General features: G+C 39.1%; 1 protein-coding gene across 2 annotated transcripts in view; it reads right to left on the bottom strand.

The window, feature by feature from the left end:
• Positions 1 to 12,749, bottom strand: part of CCDC141 (coiled-coil domain containing 141) — a 208,389-nt gene that overhangs the window by 98,461 nt on the left and 97,179 nt on the right. The gene's annotated exons all lie outside the window — the stretch shown is intronic.

Raw genomic sequence — 12,749 nt, 5'->3', positions numbered from 1 at the left:
ACACAGGAAGTAATCTGACATCGGCTGTAGCAACATTTTTCTAGGTATGTGTCCTGAGGCAAGGGAAATATAAGCAAAAAATAAACTATTGAGACTACATCAAAATAAAACTTCTGCACAGTGAAGGAATCAATCAACGAAACTAAAAGGCAACTTATGGAATGGGAGAAGATATTTGCAAATGACATGTATGATAAAGAGTTAGTATCCAAAATATATAAAGAACTGATACAACTCAACACCCAAAAATCAAATAACCCAATTTAAAAATGGGCAGAAGACCTGAACAGACATTTCTCCAAAGAAGACATCCAGATGGCCAACAGACCCATGAAGAGGTGCTCAACGTTACTTATCATCATGGAAATGCAAATCAAAACTACAATAAGATACCACCTCACATCTGAACCACAAGAAACAAGAAGTTTTGGTGAGGATGTGGAGAAAAAGGAACCCTCTTATGGAATCTTAAAAAAAAAAAGTCAAATTCAGAAACAGTAGAAAATTAGATATCAGGGGCTGGAGGATGGAGGATAAAGAGAGAGATTGGTAAAACAGGCGGCAAACTTTCAGCTATAAGATGAATAAGGTCTGAAGATCTAATGTATAACATGATGATTATAGTGGATAACACAATCATATAATTGAAATTTGCGGAGAAGGTGGAACTTAATTGTTCCCACACACACAAACAGATAAAGATGTGAGGTGATGGATGTGTTCATTGTATGGGAGTAATTTTTTCACAGTATATATGTATATCAAATCATCAAGATGTACACTTTAAACATCTTACAATTCTATGTGTCAATTATACCTCAACAAAGCTGAAAGAGAAGAAAAAATTGAAATCTCTCAATTCACAGTGCAGTGAATCTCCGTGTTAAACACCAGGTTTACAAAGAACTCACCCTGTACAGCCTTTCTATGCCTGTAGTCCCCGTCAATGCCCTATTACCATCATAGGATGTGCTAGATTACAGCTTTAGAAGATAAACTGGTGTTTGGAACCAAAGGATATTATGCTAAGTGAAGTAAGTCAGATAGAGAGAGACAAATACATGATTCCACTTACATGTGGCATCTAAAAAACAAATGAATAAACATACTACAAAAACAGAAAACAGAAACAGACTCAGAAAATACAGAAAACAAACTGGTGGTTGCCAGAGGAGACAGGGGTGGGGAATGAGCAAAATAGTGAAGGGAATTAAGGGGTACAAACTTCTAAGAAAAAAAAAAGACAAAGCAGTACTTTATCTTTAATAGTAGGTAAAACTTAGAGGCAGCATTGGGTTTGGCCACTCTGCAAATCGCTTCACTTTTCAACACTGCCTGAAATTTCACTCTTGTGTTTGGGTTAATAAACATTTACTTAAAAAAATTAGAGGTGGGACAGGATGGTGGAAAATTTTAAAAAGAAGAAGAAAAGGGGGTGCCTGGGTGACTTAGTCAGTTGAGCATCAGACTCTTGGTTTTGGCTCAGGTCATGATCTCAGGGTCGTGAGACTGAGCCCCTCATTGGGTTCCGTGCTCCACGTGGACTCTGCTTGAGATTCTTTCCCTTTTCTTCTTCCTCCCCCTCTGCCCCACCCCCCACTCGCATGCTCTCTCTCTCTCTCTCTCTAAAATAAAAATAAACAAATAGAAGAAAAACAAAAGTAAAAGATAGTTAAGTTGGCAGACATTCACATACTGGTGTGAATCAGATTGCTTTCCACCTAACACTTGAGAATCGCAGCACTGCATCCATCTTTCACAAAGTTTTGACCATTATTTCTCTGTTGCTTTAGAATCAAGTCTTCCTACCAAATTTTGTTTAATCCATAGCCGTGCTGATAATTAGGCAGTAGAGAGAATGACTCATGACCTCCCAGGCACACTGAAAGTCACTTATAAGCCACAGCAATTTAGAAGTCCAGCAAGGGCCAACATGGGGTAACATGTTGCTGCCAGCTTCCTTTCTAATAGAATCATCCACTGACCCAAGAAACACTAGGTGTCCCAGAGCCCTCTTCTGGGTGCTTTAGGAAATCCAGAAATGAATATGCCATGGCCCTGTTTTTAGGCAATTCAGAGATATGGAGAAATCAAACTTGTGGAGAAATCAGATATGTGAACAATTGAAATGCCAGTAAGGATGGAAAAGATGCTTTAGTTAAACAATAAGCAATGCTCTGTGAGAAAAGAAGGGAAGAGCAAGAGCTGGGGGGGGGATCAAAAAGCTTCCCAGAGAAGGGATCTGGACTGACACTGCACCCCAAGGTCACCTAAGATTTACATAGGTTCACCCTTGAGGCTGGAATGGAGACAGATCTTTAAATAGATCCTCCCTGCCCAATTTAATGACCTCAAAATATTGTCTAGACATCTTAAACGTGAATGCTACTCTCTGTCTTGCTTCTTGGCTAACCTCTGTGGGGCCCAATCTTGAAGTACATACCAAACTCTGCTTACAGCTTCTGTCTCTGCTTAGCCTTTCTAACTAAGGCATTAACACTTTGTCCCCGGTTTCATTTTGACAGCACACTCTGTTTTCATTCCCCCCCCCCTCCTCTTTGCTAACCAAACTGACCTCAGGCTATGCCTGTTTTTTAGCCTGACTCTTCCCATTTCAACTCTAACATAATCATTTGCAATTAACTTTGAAAAAGAAGAGGAAGGGGGTGCCTATGTGGCTCAGTCATTAAGCATCTGCCTTCGGCTCAGGTCATGATCCCAGGGTCCTGAGATCTAGCCCCGAATGGGCTCCCTGCTCAACAGGAAGCCTGCTTCTCCCTCTCCCACTCCCCATGCTTGTGTTCCCTTTCTCACTGTATCTCTATCTGTCAATAAATAAAAAAAAATCTTCAAAAAAAAAAAAAAAGAAAAGAGCAAGAAAATAAGGGAAAAGAAATTCTTTGCTGAGGGTACAGACTAAATCAGGACTCCGGTGAGAACACATGTTGTAGGCATGGGAATGATAAGCAGTCCAGGGAAACTTGGATTCAGGGAGACAGTTTGGGCAGATGGGCATAGGGCAAATCAGGAGGGCTTTAAAGTCACAAGAGAGAGTTTGTACTTTATTCTATACCAAAAGGGAATTTTAGGAGGTGCTTGAGAAAAAACTGGCCTGATCTCAGTTTGTCCAAGAGCAACTGATGACAGCGTAAAGGATTAATTGCAAAATGGAAAGACTAGAGGCCCAGATGCTAGATAGGCATGTGGCAAGATAATTTACTATGTTCTTCTTATATTATCCTATCTGCTCTGCTTTAAGAAGACAGTCAATATTTTCTATGTCCCTTTTGCCTCAGTGAAGTTCATATTAAGACCCAAAGCAGAAGTTACTTGCAAGATATTTCCCCTCCTGCCTTTTGTAAAAAAACTAAGTCTATTGAAGACATTATCATAGATGTACTAAAGGAGAAGGAGATAGAGGTGAGGGTTATCAAAAGACGGGGTGATCTGGCCAGCACCAGAGAAAAAGACGGTGGGAGAGGAGGCACGTGAGGAGATGGATGGTCCTCTCAGGGCAGTGTCCTGTGGAAGTCCCAGGCCTTCTTGGGCATGGGCTGTGAGTTCCCTCCCAGGAGACTGGAATAGTTGGGCCATCCTAGGGTGCCAAACAGCCACAGAAGCGGAGAGCCACTGAAACTGCAGTCTCCATATAGGCTGAGACAATGATGGTTTCAGAGGGAGTCAGCATAGACTGATGAGTAGAGGGGCCTTCCGAAGCTATCGCGCCAAAGGAGCCCAGGAACACTTGCAAAACGCTGGGGAAAGGGAACTCCAATAACCACAGAGATTGGGTGTCCCACCAGTCAAAGGATGGGAGCTCGGAATCAGGTTTATGTTGATTAAAGAGAAAAAAAAGATGTAAAAGCAAACAAGCAATATTTCATGCAAAAATATTGTAGTTTGTAGGCTCAGATTAATACTACTACTCAACATAATTGTTATAATCTCTGTCAAAGATTCCAGGCACCCAAATTGAAGTGGTGGGCCTGGAATGAGAAGAGGAGAAGGAGATGGGAGGTAAGAATGGACTTACACTGAGAGGTCATCTGCCCTGAAGGGAGAGAGGGAGAGAATGAGGCTCTAACGTGACCCTGAAGTCTCTAACCTGGTGGCTGAAGGACTGCAACATCTTTAGCCAAGAAAGAAAACGGGAGGGTCTGAAGGAGAAAGTAATGATCCTAGCTGAGTTAGAAGTGCTATTAAGAAGTCTATGTGTAAATCTTCAACAGGAACTTCTAAAAAGAAGACTGGAGTTGAGAAACAGTAGATGCGCTGGAAAATTTTTTTAAAGTCTAGAAATCATCAAGATAAAAGTGATGTTGTCATTATGGGATTAGAAAAGGCCACATGAAGAATGCAGGAAACAAGAGAAGATTAAGCACGATAGGCCAAGGGAGCCTGGAGGAAGAGTTGGCATTGAGCAAGATTTAGAAGGAGCCATTCCAGAGATAGAAGAACTAGAGAAAACAGTGTTTCAGAGACCAAGTGCATAGAGGGGGTCCAGACATTAGTTACTGAGAAAAAGCAGTTTCTTCTAATGCAAGTAAAGGATTAGTGGGGGAGTAGGGAGGCAGGGGGCAGAAAATAAAGTAGTTGCATTAGTTTCCTAGGGCTGGTGTAACAAGGTACCACAAATGGGGTGGCCTGAACAACAGAAATGTGCTCTTTCACAGTTTTGGAATCTAGGAGTTTGAAGTCAAGGTATATGCAGAACTGGTTCCTCCCGAGGGTGGTGAGGGAAGCACCTGCTCCCAGCCCCTCTCTTGGCTTTGGTGATGGCCATTTTCTCCCTGCCTCTCTTCACATTATCTTTCTTCTCTGTGTGTCTGCCTCTGAGTTCAAATGTCCCCCTTTAAAAAGCCACATAGAACTAGCGTCCACCCTAATGACCTCATCTTCTCTACTTACACTCTGCTTCCAAAAGAGGTCACATTCTGAGATTCTGGGTGTTAAGACTTCAATGCAAAAATGTTGGGAAGGATAATTCAAGCCATGACAGTAGCCAAGGAAAAGGTGGAATAATGTCTTAAGGGTTGAGCAGCAATGTTTTTGTTTTTGATTTTGTGAGACTAAAATGTAATTGAGGGACGGTGAGAAGGGGTGACTGAAAAATGAAGAGAGATTCAAACGGATGAAATGGGAAAGGTGGGGCCTGGAATGGCAGGTGGAGGCTTAGATTTGAAAATGAGAGGAACTGGAGAAAAGGTGGAAAAGAGACACCAAAGGCAGGGAAGAAAAGAGTCAAGCAATTTCACCTCTCATGGCCACGTGACTCTGAGGTTAAGTAAAGCCTGGCTGGGAGTTTTAAAAGAGGATAAAAGGTTTGGACTGGTTATTATGGGGAATGATGCAGGGAATTAACAGATGATAAATAAAGAATTCATAAGGCTAACTGATAATAGATCATTTCCGTTTAAAATAGATCTAATCAGAAAAATTATGCAAGTGCTTCATCTTTTTTCTGAAGTAGAAACAGAGAAAATGGGTGACTGAGTTACTCACAAGTAGCCCTGGTGGCCCATAGGGAAGAGTATGAGGAAGGAAGCCAGGAAAAGGGGAAAGGAAAGGGGGTGCGGGGAGAGCAGGGTCAGTGATGCTTTTGGAACCAAAGTGGCCACAGGACTGGGAAGCTGAAGTAAAGGCCTTTGGAGTGATGAACATCAAGGAGATCTATGGGCACAGTATTGGAAGTCTCCAAGAGAACGCTGAAGTAGCACAGAAAGGTTGCAGGGATTTAAGGCGTGAGTGCATTAAGCCCTAAGAAAATGCCTTCTCTGGTGTCCACTTCAAATAGACTCACTTTCACTGTTATGATTATGACAGCAGTATTACCTTGAGTTGTAATAATAGTAACTATACAAATCCACGTTTTGTGGAAATTTTATTTAAGGGCTGATAAATGACAAAGGGGCTGAGGAAGAGAGGAGGAGGGTACCTGGTAGGGAGGAGGAGGGAGGAGGAGGGAGAAGGGAGGTGGAAGAAAATGTATAAAGAATTATTGTAAAAGTCATAAGTAAAAAAGAGAGAGAGAGGGGAAACTTCTCTAAGCGGTTAAACTTAATGGGCTGGTGAAGATTCTAAAAACAAAATGACAGCAGGTAGTTTTAAACCTAGTGATCATGTTCTTCATTTGCTTTCTTAACTCATCCCTTTCTTAGATGGGCATAAAATTTTCTGGAGGACTTTCTAAATCAAATTTCCCCTGAAAATGAAAGCATATGGTTCACTAAGCTTTAAATTAATCCACATGTTGAGGCTACAGTAAGTTTACCAATGTGAAAATCCCATCACATTGTAGATTTTCCCAATGCTTGCAGACAAAGGCAGTACTATTTATACTTATTTCGCCTGTTAGTAATGAAATTGTTTCTAATTTATGTTCTGTGAAAAGTGACATCTGCTTTTAATTGGAAAGTTCATTAAAAAATCAGACAAGTAAAACAAATTATTCACTAAAATGAAGACAGAGGAATTGAAATGCACTAATGCAGGTGTCTTTACTGTTTGGAGACTCACTTAATTTCTGCCTTGAGACATTTCAGATCCAGACCCCACTTTATTTTTTAAATAACATAAAACATTATAAAAGAAACAAACTCTGCTTCATTTTATGCATTTTCCTTATAATCATCAGAGATGATATAAGCTGATTTACTGAAGCAATATGTTTTATAGTGGTTTTACCATTTTCTCACATACCTTCAGTGAAAGAATTTGGGGATGTAATGAAAGGTCAAATAGCAGAATAGCCAGCTTTGTTACATAGGTTAATATGTGTCACAATGAGAAGAAAAATGATGTATGATATATTTACATGGTTTAATAACATGCAATCATTAAAAAGCATATTTAAAATATGCATTTAAATGGGGAAATGCTTATGATATAATGCTAATTGGAAAACACACTGCAAAACAATACATACACAATTTTGTATATAAAAACACACACATATAGTGTATTATACACACATACACAGTTCGAAGATACTCAATTTTATGTATGTTTTATTATTTCCTTCCCATTTCCATACACACCCACCCAGTAGGAGTGATTTTAATTTTCTTTAGTTTTATGTATTTTCTCATTTTTCCAAAATGAAAATGTACTATGTAATCAGAAAAATAAAACAATAAACATATTTTTTATTTAAAAATTTTTAAAAATTTTATTTGAGAGAGAGAGTGCACACGTGTGAGAGTGCAAGCAGGGAGAGGGAGCAGAGGCAGACTCTGTGCCAGGGTGACCAAGGCAGGGCTCTATTTGGTGGGGGAGAGGGGGCATGGCACTCAGGAACAATCCTGCCACCCTGAGATCATGACCTGAGCTGAAACCAAGAGTCCGAAGCTCAACTGACAGAGCCACCCAGGTGTGTCCCTAAACATATTTTTAAAGAGCCACTTCCTTGTAGTCATTCTATTGATGAGAATTATGCATTTAGAATAGTCAAATAAGCTTGCAAGAGATTCTGCTTTACTTCCTTATCTTATAGTTATACATATTTTGTAAATTTAAACTTGACTTTTCCTCTAAATAAAATTTATGTGGGACCTAAGCAGTGGTATTTTTTTAAGATCTCCAAATAATATTATTTAAAGGAACTTGAGGCCAAGATCACAAATCCAATTTATGAAATCACTCAGCAACAACTGGAAAATATTTTCAATGACTTGGAAAATCGGATTAGATGATGAATCATGGAAGATGGTTTTAATCTTAAAGCTGAGGAATGTGAATTCTACTATATTAAAACATTGAAGATGATGTTTCTATACACGACAGAATGCCAAAGATCATTTTTAATCAAGGACTTTATAAACAATATATAGTCATCTGGAAAATTAAGGAGACTATAGACATACATGAAATAGATGGGGAAAACCTCTAAGTTGGTGCCTCTTAAACTTCAGTGTCAGTTCAAATCCTGTGGGGAAATTTGTTAAAATGCAGGTTCTGACACAATAGGTTTGGTGGTTAGAGTCCGGGATTCTGTATTTTTAAGACTTCCAGATTCCACTGCTGCTCTCTGGGGGCCACACGTTGAAAAACATGGCTACAACTCTCTTTTAAGCCTTTAAGATGGCAATTAATATCCTTCATCTCAAAAGACATCACACTGTACCTAAAGTTTCATCAGAATTGCAATAGCTTTCTAAGTGACTGTTCTTTGTTATCACTCCCTCTCATTCTTATTCACAGTTTCCAATGTAATTTACAAAGATGCAAATCAGTTTAAGCCATTACTACACTTTGATAGTACCTCATTGCCTGTCATGTCTCTAACCCAAATGCTTACAGGGGCCAGGCACATAATGTGAATGAGGTGAAGCAAAGGTGGGAGGCGAGGTAGTAACGAGGAAGGGTAGGGACTGTGGAAAACTGGAGTACACGTGTCTTTTCTAAAGGAAATAGCTATTATGGGGCTCCAGACAAGTGTTGCTATGTCTATATGGAAAGGTGAGCCTGATATTGCCAGATATTCCAGTTTTTTAGAAGGAGAAGAAAATCTGGATTGGATTTTGATAAAAACATTACCATTTTAAGATTGACAATAAATTTCCTTTAAAGATTTCTTTATTTATTTATTTTAGAGAGAAAATGCGTTTGGGGAGGGACAGAAGGAGAGAGAAACTTTAGCAGACTCCTCACTGAGCTCAGGGCCCATGCAAAGCTTGATCTCATGACCCTGAGATCATGACTTAAGCCGAAACCAAGAGTTGACACTTAACCTAATGAGCCACCCAGGGACCCTGACAATAAATTAAAAAAAAAAAAAAATCCTGATGCTCCAAACTACCTAGAATCTCTGGGCATGAGATCCAGACTTCAGTATTTTTTCAAAGCCCTCAGGAGATTCTAGTGTGCACCAACTACAAAGGGTCTGAAAGTGAACCAAAATTTGAAGCAATATTAGTGAGAGGATTAAAGGTCCACTAGAGTGGTATGAAAATTACTTTAAACCGAAAACATCTGAACCATCAGCAGTCACAGAAATATTACCTAAACTTAAACGGAGTCTCCTGAAAATACAGCTACCATTGACCTTCTTCCCAGGGAATCTCCTAATTGAAAGAAGACTGACCCTTACCAGCAGGAAGTACAAATTCAGCTGCCATTAACTCTTCCCACTGGGAAGAAGACAGACTGCCCATTTCATTAGCATCAAAAAGCCCAGTAGAACCTTCCATACTCATTCATTGAGGCCTTAAGCCCCCCAACTCTTTTTTGTTAAAATGATATATATAATCCTCAATTTCTGGCTATTCCACAGTTTCCATTACTGGGACCTCCCATGCATGTATGAAAATAAACCTTGTCTTTACTCCTGTTAATCTGTTTGTTGTCCATTAATTTCTAGACACCCAATCACTGGACACAAATTGGAAGAGGAAAAGTTTTCCTCCCAACAGAAATACAAGTTCAATCCTGAAGGTAGTTCTTATATGAACATTATTTCTGATGCGTGGAAGAAGGAATGATTATGCCTCCTCAAAAGAGATAATAAGGAAGTGTTTGTTTACATATTATTTTAATACATCCTAAAACCAACTCAGCTCCAAAGTTTGAATCCAAGCCTTGGGGAATCAAATTAATACATGATAAAATCTAAGAGTATTTAAGGTCTTAACCAAAGGGTGGTTTATAATCATCAATGTCTGCTATTTCTTTATCTGCTACATATGTAAAAGGAAAATATTTTTCATATTTAGTAAAGAAAGTATAATGATTTAACATAATTTATTCATGGTCAAAGGTTATAATAAAAATTCTTTTAGTTCATTATTTCAACACATTCTGAATAAGGCATCACATTTATTAAGAGATAGAAAGTTTTCCATATTTCTTATTTGAGTATATTCCAGTAAGAAATTATAGGGGCATTTTCAAAATTTATTTTAAAATCTTACTGCTTAAAAAAAAGCAATACAGAACAGCTCCCTGCTGCTCAGTTTAGCTGTGGGGAGCAGAAACACCTACTTTCCCTGTGTTACCAGATTATTTATATGTGTTTCACTAATGAACCCCCAGCTTGAGGCCTTATTTATACATAAAATCTCCTTTGAAAGACACATTCCCTCTTCCTCTCCTCATACTCACACCCAAACAAAACTCCAAAATGTAATATGCTGGTTCCTGTTTAAGGCCATATAAAAGTGGAATCCGTCTGTAAGAACAAGGAACAAGATGGTTGAAAAAGCACAGATGAAAACTATTTGAACATTTACACCATCCATGGAAAAAGAAAAGCAATATCTTTGAGCCACTACTAAAATGTGGGTGTTTTCATAGATATTTTCTAATTGAATTTTCATGCCTCCTCCTTATAGATGAGGAAGGTAAGGCTCAGAGAGGTCAAATGTTCCCAAAATTACATAGTGAGTGACAGTAAGGATTTGAACCTGTTTTTTTTTTTTCCATGTGGATGCAACCTATTATAACATTATAATCTATTTTTAGAAAACTTGCTCATCTAGGTGGGAAGAGGTCAGTAAAGTAGCTAAGGAAACATCTAACCAGCAAAGGTTGGTAGGTCCTTCCAGAAATCCTAATACTGTAAACAGGACTGGCTTCATGGGCAAAGGACCCATGTCATCCGACAGGTCCCTGAGTTTAGAAGAGCTAATATATGAGAGGTAATCAAACTGACCTGTTTCTTAGTGAGCCCTCTCCAACTCTCACTAAATGAATGGGATAGAACATACCCCAGGGAAATGGGTCTTGGAACAAAGCAGGATTGAGAGTCCAATCAGTGGGACTTGGAGGCAAGGGATCCCCTCCTTTATATGTGTCTGGGGTAGAGGGGAAAACCATGAATGGTTGAGCCCTAATCATAATGATAGAAGCTCTCTGCACTCAGGGGCACTCAGCTCCCCACCAGAAGGGGACAAGTTGGAGCACCAACTATCACACCTCCCATGCCTTACCAGTCAAAATTTCTGCTCTCCCAAGGGAATACTAGCTCAGGGGAAAATAACATCTGATGAGCACAAGCAACACACTGAAATACGTGAATCAGAGGAAGTAGAATTAAGGCACTGGATAGATCAAACAGTTAATGTGTGAATAAAGCATACCTTAAGATATAAGGAAGAACATTAGATAAAATGAAGCTTTATTTCATTTTATCATACTGGTTCATAAAATGAACCCGGTAAAAACAATTATGAAGCAGAATCAGTATGAGGCACTAGGCATGAAAAATGGGGAATCGCTGAAGTGAAGCAACCTGGCAAGAGGGCTGAATAACAGAAGTGCGGTAGGGGAGTCAGTGAACTAGAAGTTCAGGCATTTCAGAAGGGATAAAGAAATAGGAGCCAGTTAAAATTATGAAGGATAGAAATAGAACATTAATATCTATTTAACAGAACTTGCCAAAGTCCTATTAGAACTGAGTTTAGATGTCAACGAATAATTTTTCCAGACAGTGAGATTTTTCTCAGGGCTATGAGAAACCATGATTAGTCCACAGTTACAGGGAATATAACTCCAAATGTAACTAAATTATGCAAGTAAACCATTTTTGTTTGTTTTAAAGAAGGCAACAATCCTGTCAATTCAGGTCATCTCTTGTGCTTAACATTTTGGGATTTTGATAGAATTTTCACTGATAAAACCTGAGTTTGACACCCGCAGAATCAACTGCTGTTTAACCCGAATGAAAAAAAAAATTTAATTTCCTAAACAGATAAACCAAATGCTGAAAAATTTTAAAGAACTTTAAAAAAATCATCAGTTATAGCAATCTTCTGTGATTGCATCTTTTATCAATCTGGCAAACATTCAGATCAAACACATAAAATACCTATGTATACTGCAGTGTTCAGAGAAAAGTGATAAACAACCAAACAAAAGCCTCATGGTTCTTCTGCGATTTCAGTCTGGATAAACGCAGTATACTGCTTCCCCTGCCTGCTTGTCCCTCCATCCCCTGCCCCCTGCCACCAATCCCATCCTCCCAAACATGTAAATATTTATTTGTCTTCCTTATTTTCAACCCTCATCTGGTAGTGCTGGCCCATTGTTTTCCAGAGCCTCAAGACTTGGCTTTACCTACAACTATCAATCACTCAAGATAGTAATAATAGAAAGTTCTCTTAAGTCTTGATACTGATTAAAGTTTTTACTGTTCCTATTCAATATAATACAAATGGACTTTTGTTTCCATAGAGATCAAAACGGAGCACTTGTAAAGAACTTTGGTAAGTATTTATGGACCCCACAGATACAAGGGAGTCAATTGCCAAATAGAAGACACAGTGGGAGAGGAGCATCTCTATACAGGCCCTCTGCTCATCTTGCTTTCAGTACTTCATGATTCCATTCTGCACATTCCACATATCTACAAGTGGTTGACTGGCTCATAGCCATTTCTTTTTTGCAAAATGAAGAAATGTGAAGCAAGTTAAGGAAATAGGGAAATGTAAACGGGAACAGCAAGCAAACTATACCTGGAAATCATAAAAGTAATAGCATAATGAGATCTTAGTGTAGAACAAGAATTTTTTTTAGAAAGCTAGCAGAATAGGGGCACCTGGGTGGCTCAGCCTTCGGCTCAGGTCATGATCTCAGGGTCCTGGGATCAAGCCCCGCATTGGGCTCCCTGCTCCGCGGGAAGCCTGCTTCTCCCTCTCCCATCCCCTCTGCTTGTATTCCCTCTCTTGCTGTGTCTCCTTCTCTCAAATAAATAAATAAAATCTTTAAAAAAAAAAAGAAAGAAAGAAAGAAAGCTAGCAGAATATAGGCTTAAG

The sequence above is a fragment of the Callorhinus ursinus genome, unplaced genomic scaffold, assembly GCF_003265705.2.
Source record: "Callorhinus ursinus isolate GAN/ISIS: 27379988/994484 unplaced genomic scaffold, GSC_fseal_2.0 scaffold2, whole genome shotgun sequence".
Lineage (NCBI taxonomy): Eukaryota > Metazoa > Chordata > Mammalia > Carnivora > Otariidae > Callorhinus > Callorhinus ursinus.
This window is presented reverse-complemented; position numbering and strand designations above follow the sequence as displayed.